Source organism: Cnephaeus nilssonii (genome assembly GCF_951640355.1).
Source record: "Cnephaeus nilssonii genome assembly, chromosome: 1".
Taxonomy (NCBI): Eukaryota; Metazoa; Chordata; class Mammalia; order Chiroptera; family Vespertilionidae; genus Cnephaeus; species Cnephaeus nilssonii.
In genome coordinates this window covers 65,293,965-65,302,952 of record NC_137072.1, presented here as the reverse complement: position 1 = coordinate 65,302,952, position 8,988 = coordinate 65,293,965, and positions in this window count along the sequence as shown.

The following is an 8,988-nucleotide window of genomic DNA, read 5'->3' as shown; positions in this document are numbered from 1 at the left end:
AAATGAAAGCCCCTGGAAGATGGTAACCAGAGGAAAGACATACAACACACCTTGTTTTACTGAACTTCACTTTATTTTGCTCCACTGATACTGCATTCAAAAAATTTTATTGAATTTATCAGGGTGACTTTGGCTAATAAAATTATATAGTTTTCAAGTGTACAAGCAGATACTGCATTTTCATCAACACCACTCACTGAAGGCTCAGAAGATGGTTAGCGTTTTTTAGCAATAAAGTATTTTTTAATTAAGGTATGTACATTGTTCTTTTTTTTGACATGCTATTGCACCCTTAATAGACTACAGTATAGCATAAACCTAACTTTTATATGCACTGGGAAACAAACAACAACAACAACAAAATGGTGTGACGTGCTTCACTGGGGTATTTGCTTTATTGTGGGGGTCTGGAACCCAAACCACAGTATCTGAGGTGTGCCTGTAAGTTACCGACAGCAACATAAGGGTGAATTGGAGGTGGAAGAGTGGAGGCAGGGAGACCAGCAGACAGTGGGCGGCAGTGGTCCAGGCAGGCCTGATCTAAGGATATCAGTGTGGGGGCTGAGGAACATACTGCAGAGATGTTCATCTGGTAGAATTGTAGACCCCAATTGATTATCTCAGAGGCATGTGGTGGGGTGGAGTTGACTTTGATGCCCAAGCAGCAGAGAACATTAGAAGTGAGTTAAAATTCTCCATTTGGGAGATGTTGAGTGTGAGCTGCATAGGGCAGCAGGGATAGCTCTGCAAAAGCTGAGCCTGGAGTTCAGGATGTTTATTACACATCCTATTGCCAACTACACTGAGTGGCCAGATTATTCTGACCACCCCATCAGTACTTCGTTGGGCCACCTTTTGCCTTCAATACTACGGCGATTCTTCTTGGCATTGACTCCACGAGATGTTGAAAGGTGATGCGAGGAATCTGACACCGTGCCTGATGAATAGCACTGTCCAGTTCTGTGAGATTTGATGGTTGTGGAACCAGCTGCCTGATGGCTCTTTTGACTTCGTCGCACAAATGCTCAATTGGATTGAGATCTGGTGATGGTGGGGGCCACCTAAGCAAGGTAAAGTCTCCCTCATGTTCTTGAAACCACTCCTGCACAATACGAGCACCGTGGCATGGCGCATTGTCTTGTTGGAAGAAGCCATCTCCATTGGGATACGCCATCAACATGATAGGATGAATTTGATCAGCAATGATACTTAGGTATGTTGTGCTATTCAGACGAATTAAAGGGCCCAAATCATGCCAGGAAAACATGCCCCAAACCATAACACTGCCCCCACCAGCTTGAAGGGTTGTACTCATGCATGTGGGGTGCATGCTTTCATGCTGTTTCCGCCAAATTCTCACTCTGCCATCTGCATGATGCAACTGGAAACGTGATTCATCAGACCACATGACTTTTTTCCAATGCTCGACTGTCCAATCCTTGTGTTCCTGTGCGAATTGGAGACATTTTATCTTGGTAACTGCAGACAGCAAAGGTGTTCGAAGAGGCCTTCGGCTTCCATATCCCATACGATGCAGTGTACGGCTAATTTGCCTACAAACGTCAGGTGGTCATAATAACCTGGCCACTTAGTGTGTGTGTGTGTGTGTGTGTGTGTGTGTGTGTATTTATATATATGTGTGTGTGTATATATATGTGTGTGTATATGTGTGTGTGTGTGTATGTGTGTGTGTGTATTGATTTCGGAGAGGAAGGGGGAAGTAGAGAGAGATAGAAACATTAATGATGAGAGAGAATCATTGATCGGCTGCCTCCTGCATGCCCCCTACTAGGGATCAAGCCTGCAACCTGGGCATGTTTCTGACTGGGAATTGAACCGTGACCTCCGGGTTCATAGGTTGAAGCTCAACCACACCGGCTAGGCGCCAACTTCACGTTTTAACTTGTGTTTCCAGGTCTCTTTACAATCTTTCTTCTCATTTCCCCAGGCCCACTGCCACGATCTGTTAGCAGGTCTGCTCTAGGCCTTGGCTCTTGTCTCTACTCTATGAAATTGTCTCTTCCTGCTGCCCCGTGTCACCCAAATGTCTGTCCTTTCTGGTTAGTTCCTTTTTGTGGCCCACACCTCCCTGTCACAGGATAACGGTCAAGCTATTTGGCATGCCTACATCATGAAGCTTTCCCTTCGTTCCCCATGTTGCTCCGGCCCCCGCTGTGCTGCTTTGCAGTCCTGCTGTTACCTCTTGTTGGCAGGGTTGAAGAAGCAGAAGAAAATGGACTAATGAATGAGGCCAGGACCTGGAGGAAACAGAAAGCAAGCAATGAAGGACCCAGAGAGGAAGTGGAAAGGGCCCCTGCTGGGATTTTAGGAGAGGCATAGGAATTGTAGGATGAAGATGAATGTGTGGGCAGGAACCGGAGCCCAGAGGGAACACTGGATCTGGACTGTTTGTGCCAAACACCGGAGCCCGCTAAGGGACCATTTTGGCTCAGGGACTTTCCAACGACCTGACGGAGATTTTCTCAGAACGACGCTGCAGTCAGAGGCTCTTCCTCCTCAAGCCTCTTCCCTCCTTTCATAGGTGTCAGACCTGCGTCATGCTTCAAAGGCTCTCCCTGATTACTCCAGACCCTCCCCCTTATCTTCACAGGCATCTCCCTCCCTAAACCTCTTGTACATACAATTATTCCATCTTGCTGTTGGGCTCTTTGAGGACCTAAACTGATATAACATTTTGTAAGTGTGGGGAATAGAAGAAGGATCAAGGGACTAGATTTGATATTCCCATGTGATGGGAGAACAGATGTGAGAGCACAGGAATTACAAGGTAGGTGGTGAGGGTCAGAGAGTAGGATGCTAGAACTTGATAGATCAGGAAGTGAAGGGATTGGGCTAACAAAGTTCAGAGACTGGCCGAGGGAATAGGTCATTGAAGTTGAGTAGAAATGAAGGGGTCATGATATTGGGCAGAAACTACAAGCCAAGAATGTTAGTTGCCTATCCAATACTAATAGAGCCTTGAGTCTACTCAGAACAGCAATGGGACCAGCTAAAATACCACAGTTCTCAGCTTTGTTTGCAGTTGGGGTGGCCAAGAATATATGTAAGTTGAAGTCACTGTGTGGGGGTGGAAGTATCTGGGGAAATTTTGAACTGGGCGATCACCTGGGAAGTGCACCGTTTGCCATTTCTTTTCTTCACTTCTTCTTTCAGCCTTTCAGCCAGTTTGGACTATGAGGCCATTTTAAGGGTAAACACCAAGGTTAGGAAGGTGGAACAGAAAGACAGAAGGCATCCCCATTAACAGGACTCACCATTCTCGCCCTGGTTTGCATAGCTTTTACACTTGTTTTGTGTGAGGGGACAGTATTGTTTCAGCCACTTACCTGGGTATTTTATGTTCAGCCAAATTGATTCTAGCTAATTCATCTAAGTTGTTCACACAGACATAACAACTTCTGGAAGTTGGCATAGAAAGTACGTAATGAGCAAGAAGGCAAAGTGCTTCATGTTTAGGGGGAACAACTTGGAGGCTATGAAAGAGAGGGAGGTGGTGCTTATGTGAATGTGTGCACGTTGCAGGAGGAGGATCGGAGTAGAGGCTTTTGCATGAGAGTGGAGAAGGGACGGATTTGAAATATCAGTAGGAGGTGACCCCAATGACTGTGGGGTAACGGAGAGGAGCAGCTTGTACAGGAGAAGGCTGAAATGGGAGAGTTTGTTTCCAATGGGAGTTTTGGAAAATAATCGAAATGCACAGGGGAGCTCTACCAAGTGAAGGGAAGAGTCTGAGGGGAGAGAAGGGGCGAGGCTGAGGGGAAAGGCGGAGGGTTGCTCTTGGGGAGGGGTCCCAGGATTACAGAGAATAGCTTGGAGAGAATGGCTTGCACCAGTGTTTCAACCATTGAGAGTCTTCTGTGCTGTCAGTCCCAGGACCCATGGAAGGGGAAGGGGTGGGAGGGCAGCAGGGCCATTTGGGTTGCACATGGAGCCTGAAAAAATCCTAAATTTTTGCTGCTGTTCAGGGACAAATTTGTGCAAGGAAGCAAGAATGACTCCTGGTCACAATGTTTTTCCTGCTCCAGTACAAGTACATGTGACAGCCTAATCTAAGGGGGGGGGGGGGGGGGGCGGGCGGGAGCAAGCTCCCAGGCGAAGGACCTCAGCATCGCTAAGCTGCCTGCAATTGGGGTTTGCACCCCGCTGTCTGGGGACTAGGAGTTTTTATCTCTCACTTGGCATTTCCCTGGCCCTCAACCTCCCCAAAAGAAAATCAAGAAATAATCACAAATCTAAAGATCTAGGAGTGGGGGACACTAGGGGAGAATAATTGGGCTTTGTTATTACATGAAAGAACCAGTAATTGATATGCTAGGACTGGATCTTACCATTTTTGAAGTTCATACTTCCCCTTTCTCCATCTCTTCCCCTCTCCTAAAAATGCTGCCTGAACAATAGGACCAAATTTTATGAACCTCAAAGAAGATATATGGTCTGATCATAAGTGTATTTTTAACCAGACAGAAGCCTTGAAATTAGAACTGCCCTAGAAAATGTAGGCTGAATGTTCAGACTCTCTCTGACATACTCACTTTTTACAACTAAGTTAATTTCTGTTTAGGATTTTGTGGCACTCATCCCATCTTGACAGAATTAAAAATATATATATGTGGAGTGTTGCAAAAATAGGACTAGGGTTTACTAACTAGATTCGTCCCCAAAGCGCATTTGATGTCTCACAGCCCAACCTAAGCAATTCAGAGTCATCCTGTTTGCAGAGAACCCCACCTCTTTTTTGTTGTTGTTAACTTTTTCTTTTTTTAAATTTAATTTTTCAATTATAGTTTACATTCAATATTATTTTGTCCTAATTTCAGCAAAGTGGTTAGACCATCATAGACTTTATAAAGTGTTCCTGCCAATATTTCTAGTACCCGCCTGGTGCCATATATAGTGATTACAACACTAGGGGCCCAGTGCACGAATTTGTGCACCTTGAAAGGAACTGTGGGCCATGAGGCTGTGGTGGGCACAGGGGCAGGTCTCAGCCCATCTTCCACACCCCCACCCAGCCCCTCCCGCCTCGGCCCCTGGTTCCCTGTCTGCCAGCAACCCCGCTCCTGCCACCGCCGCTCCCACGCTCTAATGACGCCGGTCCCGCTCGCACCCATTGATGGCGCCAAGCAATCAGGACCAGTGTTGGGCGCCAGCAGTGGGTGCAAGCGGTGGCCCTGGTGCTGGCTGCAGGTGCGAGCGAGGCCGGTGTTCGGCAGTGGGTGCGAGGGGGGCCGGTGTTGGCAGTGGGTGCGAGCGGGGCTGGCGCCAGCAGCAGGTGCAAGTGCCCGGTGGGTCCATGGTGCACGGGAGCAAAGAATTTTCAGTAACCACCAGAGGCTTGCCCTCATGACAGCGACTGGCACCCCTCCTTGGTCTGGTGCCCCTGCTCACCTGCTCCACCATCCCACTGCTGCTGACGCCCGCCATGTTCCGTGCATGCCCCCCTGGTGGTCAGCGCACGTCATAGCGACCGGTTGTCCTGTTGTTCCACCATTTGGTCTATTTGCATATTAGGGTTTTATATATATAGATTATTGACCATGTTTGTTATGCTGCACTTTACATTCCCATGACTATTTTGTAACTACCAACTTATACTTCTTAAGACCTTCACCTTTTTCAACCAGCTCCCCTAAAAACCCCATTTTTAAATCTTCTCTTCTTTACAATGAAGACCAGGTCCGGAAAGGCTAGCTAGCTCAGCTCCCAGTTAGTAACAAGTTTGTGTTCCAGCGGTAACCAATAGACTTTGGACCTTTCTGAGGCTATTTTGGTAGCCTCATGCTTCAACTACTTGGTACGTTTTCTTCCCAATGATTAGGATTCAATGCACTTTTCAAAGGTTCTATTGAGAAAAGCCAGAGACCTGCATTCCTTCTTACTGTCACTGCTGGTCCCCACAGCCCAGCAGATTCTCCCGGTCTCCCCAGCTTTCCCTGGCATCCTAGGACCCATACACAAGCTTGGATGAGCCAGGGTGGGCATGCAGATGTGGATGGTGAAGAAACACTGGTGGGGAGGCTGGGAGGACAGGAACTGGGGTCTCGGAGTTTGGCTTTTCTTTGTCCACAGTTATGGGCAAGGCAGCCAGGCTCAGGGGCTTCTCTTTCCCAAGTCATTGTGTGAACCATGTGGAAAGCCCCTCGGTCACATCAAGGAGTCCTGACGGGGCCCAGGAGAATCCCTTAGGGAAGAGTTATAAAAAGGCAGGTGTTAGTTGGGCTCTCCAGGACCAGATGCTGGGGCTGAGTTAGGGATGTAATTGATTTATTGGGGGCAATGCCTGTGGAAGATAAAAGGGGGAGGAAGAAGGAACCAACAGAGAAAGACTTCACTCTATTTTATTTTTATAATTATTTTAAAATATATTTTTATTGGTTTCAGAGAGAAAGGGGGAGAGAGAGAGAGAGAGAGAGAGAGAGAGAGAGAGAGAGAGAGAGGAACATCAATGATAAGAGAGAATCATTGATAGGCTGCCTCCTGCACACCCCCCCTACTGGGGATTGATCGAGCTCGCTCGCAACCTGGGCATGTGCCCTGACTGGGAATCGAACCGTGACCTCCTGGTTCATAGGTTGACACTCAACCAGTTAGCCATGCCAGCCAGGCAGGGCATATTTTATTTGTTAATCCTCACCGGAGGACATCCTCTCCATTGATTTTTAGATAGAGTGGAAGGGAGGGAGGGAGGGAGGGAGGGAGGGAGGGAGGGAGAGAGAGAGAGAGAGAGAGAGAGAATAGAGGACTAAGATGATGAGAGGAGAGGGGAGAGGAGGGAGAGGAGAGGACCACACGCCACACATGCATACACACCCTGTTCTACTTTCCTAGATTTACAGCTGAGTGTGAGAGACAATGAGGGTACCAGAATCTAAAGTACTGACACTCTCTGGAATACTTATAAGCCTTTCTATGCAGTCCAAATTCCCCAGAGCTGACCATCTCTCGAAGGTCTTGGTGCTTGTAGAGTGGCCCATACTTGGCCCCATAGGTCTTCCTTATCACTTCCCACAGAGGGCTCCTCTCCGTCATCAGCTCACTGTCTCCAGCTGCCTGTAGGCATTTATCTTGTGATGTTATTTCACAGACATTCACAGCAGCAGGAAACATTAGTTCTACTTCCGAGGAGTGGACAATGCAAGGCAAATTACTTTTGGCAGTGAGCGGTTAAGATAATTTTTTAATGATACCAACAGGCCTCAGCCAATTGTGTTCCAAACAGGTCCGCCGGAGCTGAACCGGCGCTGACAGATGGGTTCTCTCCCAACGTAGTTTGATTTGAGTGAGACATTTGATTTGAGCTTCTATTAAAGGGAACTAATGTATTTAATTGTTTGATGATGCTTGGCTTATTTTAAGTGAAAGAATGTAACTTTTTGTCTATAACACGGACCACCTCCCTCTCCCACCCCCTACTTAATATAGGGTGTCCCCCCCAAAATGTATACGCATGCTTTGAATAACTATAAAGGCAGTGTTTATTAAAATGCATTGCATTTTCAAAAATTGAGCTATCAGCCATTAAAGTGTACATACATTTTTTGGGGACACCCTGCATATCCTGGGCCAAAATCTTAAGTGAAGACTCAGGGCTTACTCAGTCACTTACATTTCTACCACATTTAGAAAAGCAATTGTGAAAAATGTCCAAATGATGTGATCGTATTTGGACAATGGGATGGGGGGGTGGGGGGTGGGGAAGGTTTGATTCCTTTCCTTCCAGGTGAATTCATTTCCTTCTTAAGAGTCTGAAACAACACCCACCTATCTACCTCACTGCTATGCGTAGTCCTGTGTCTTCCCCATAGCAGGAGCTAAGTAAATTCCTGTTGGTGGTTAAAAATAAAAGCAAAGCATTATCTAGTGCTCTTTCTGTTGGGAAGTTGATGTGATGTTGGCGCATTAGGCGGCCTTCTTAGTGGAATCACTGCATCACATCTGGAGAGAGTGAAAATAGCGAAAAATGCAGTGAAAGAAAGACCCATTTGAAATGGTGCTTCGTTTAATTACCCCTTTAAAGACTGTGTCTCCAAATACAGTCACATTCCGAGGCCCTGGAGGTTAGGACTTCAATGGCTTTGAAGGGACAAAATTCAACCCAGAAAGCAGCCTTGCCAGTTTTACTTCTTAGCACAATCTTATTCTGGTGGTTGGGTGGTGGCCTCTCCGAGGGGGCCTGTCTAACACTGGCCATCTCAACGTAGCTCTGCGATTGGACAGTCCTCATAGGTTTAGGTGTAGCTTGCGTCTCCCACCACATTGTGCTTCTTACATGTGGGTATGAAAGCAAACCTGTAATAAACACTTCTGTAAACTTAAGAATTGTCTTTTAATTTATTTACTTTTGTTAAGTTTGGGTTTCTGGGTCAACTGTTTCTGAAAGTAGAGCCTACTCATATTCAAAAGCAGTGACAGCTTAACAAAAATTATAGAGGCCCTGCTCCACGGTCAGCTCTCTGCTGGGAACTAGGATACAACTGTGACCTGGGTCTGCCTGCCTGGGGTTTCACTGTAACAGGGCAAATGAAGGGAAGAGTTACAAAGATGAGACACAGAAATACTAAACAGAGTTTCTTGCTGCTTTGCAGTACCTTGCATCCATCTGTCCCATCCATCCGTCCATCTAGTAGCATTCATCAAGCACCTCTCACCTCGCAGGCCCTGTTCTGTGGGGCTGGGCAAACACTGGTGATTGAGACCAGCATGGTCTGCCTGGCTTTTAAATGGCAGTTGTGAATTTTTTGCCTATCATTTTATAGCTGTAGTTGTAATAGATTCAGAAAATTGAGCCAAATGTGGTCAAAGTCATGTGGAGTTTGGGAAAATAGCTTTCTAATGAAGATTTTTTTTTTCTCTCTCTCTCTTTTTTTTCTTTCCTTTTTTGGTTATTATTTTTTTCTAAAGGTGGTGTGCTGAGCAAACTCCATGATCTGAGCTGTCATTTGCAGATGGGTTTGCTAAGGTTCTGTG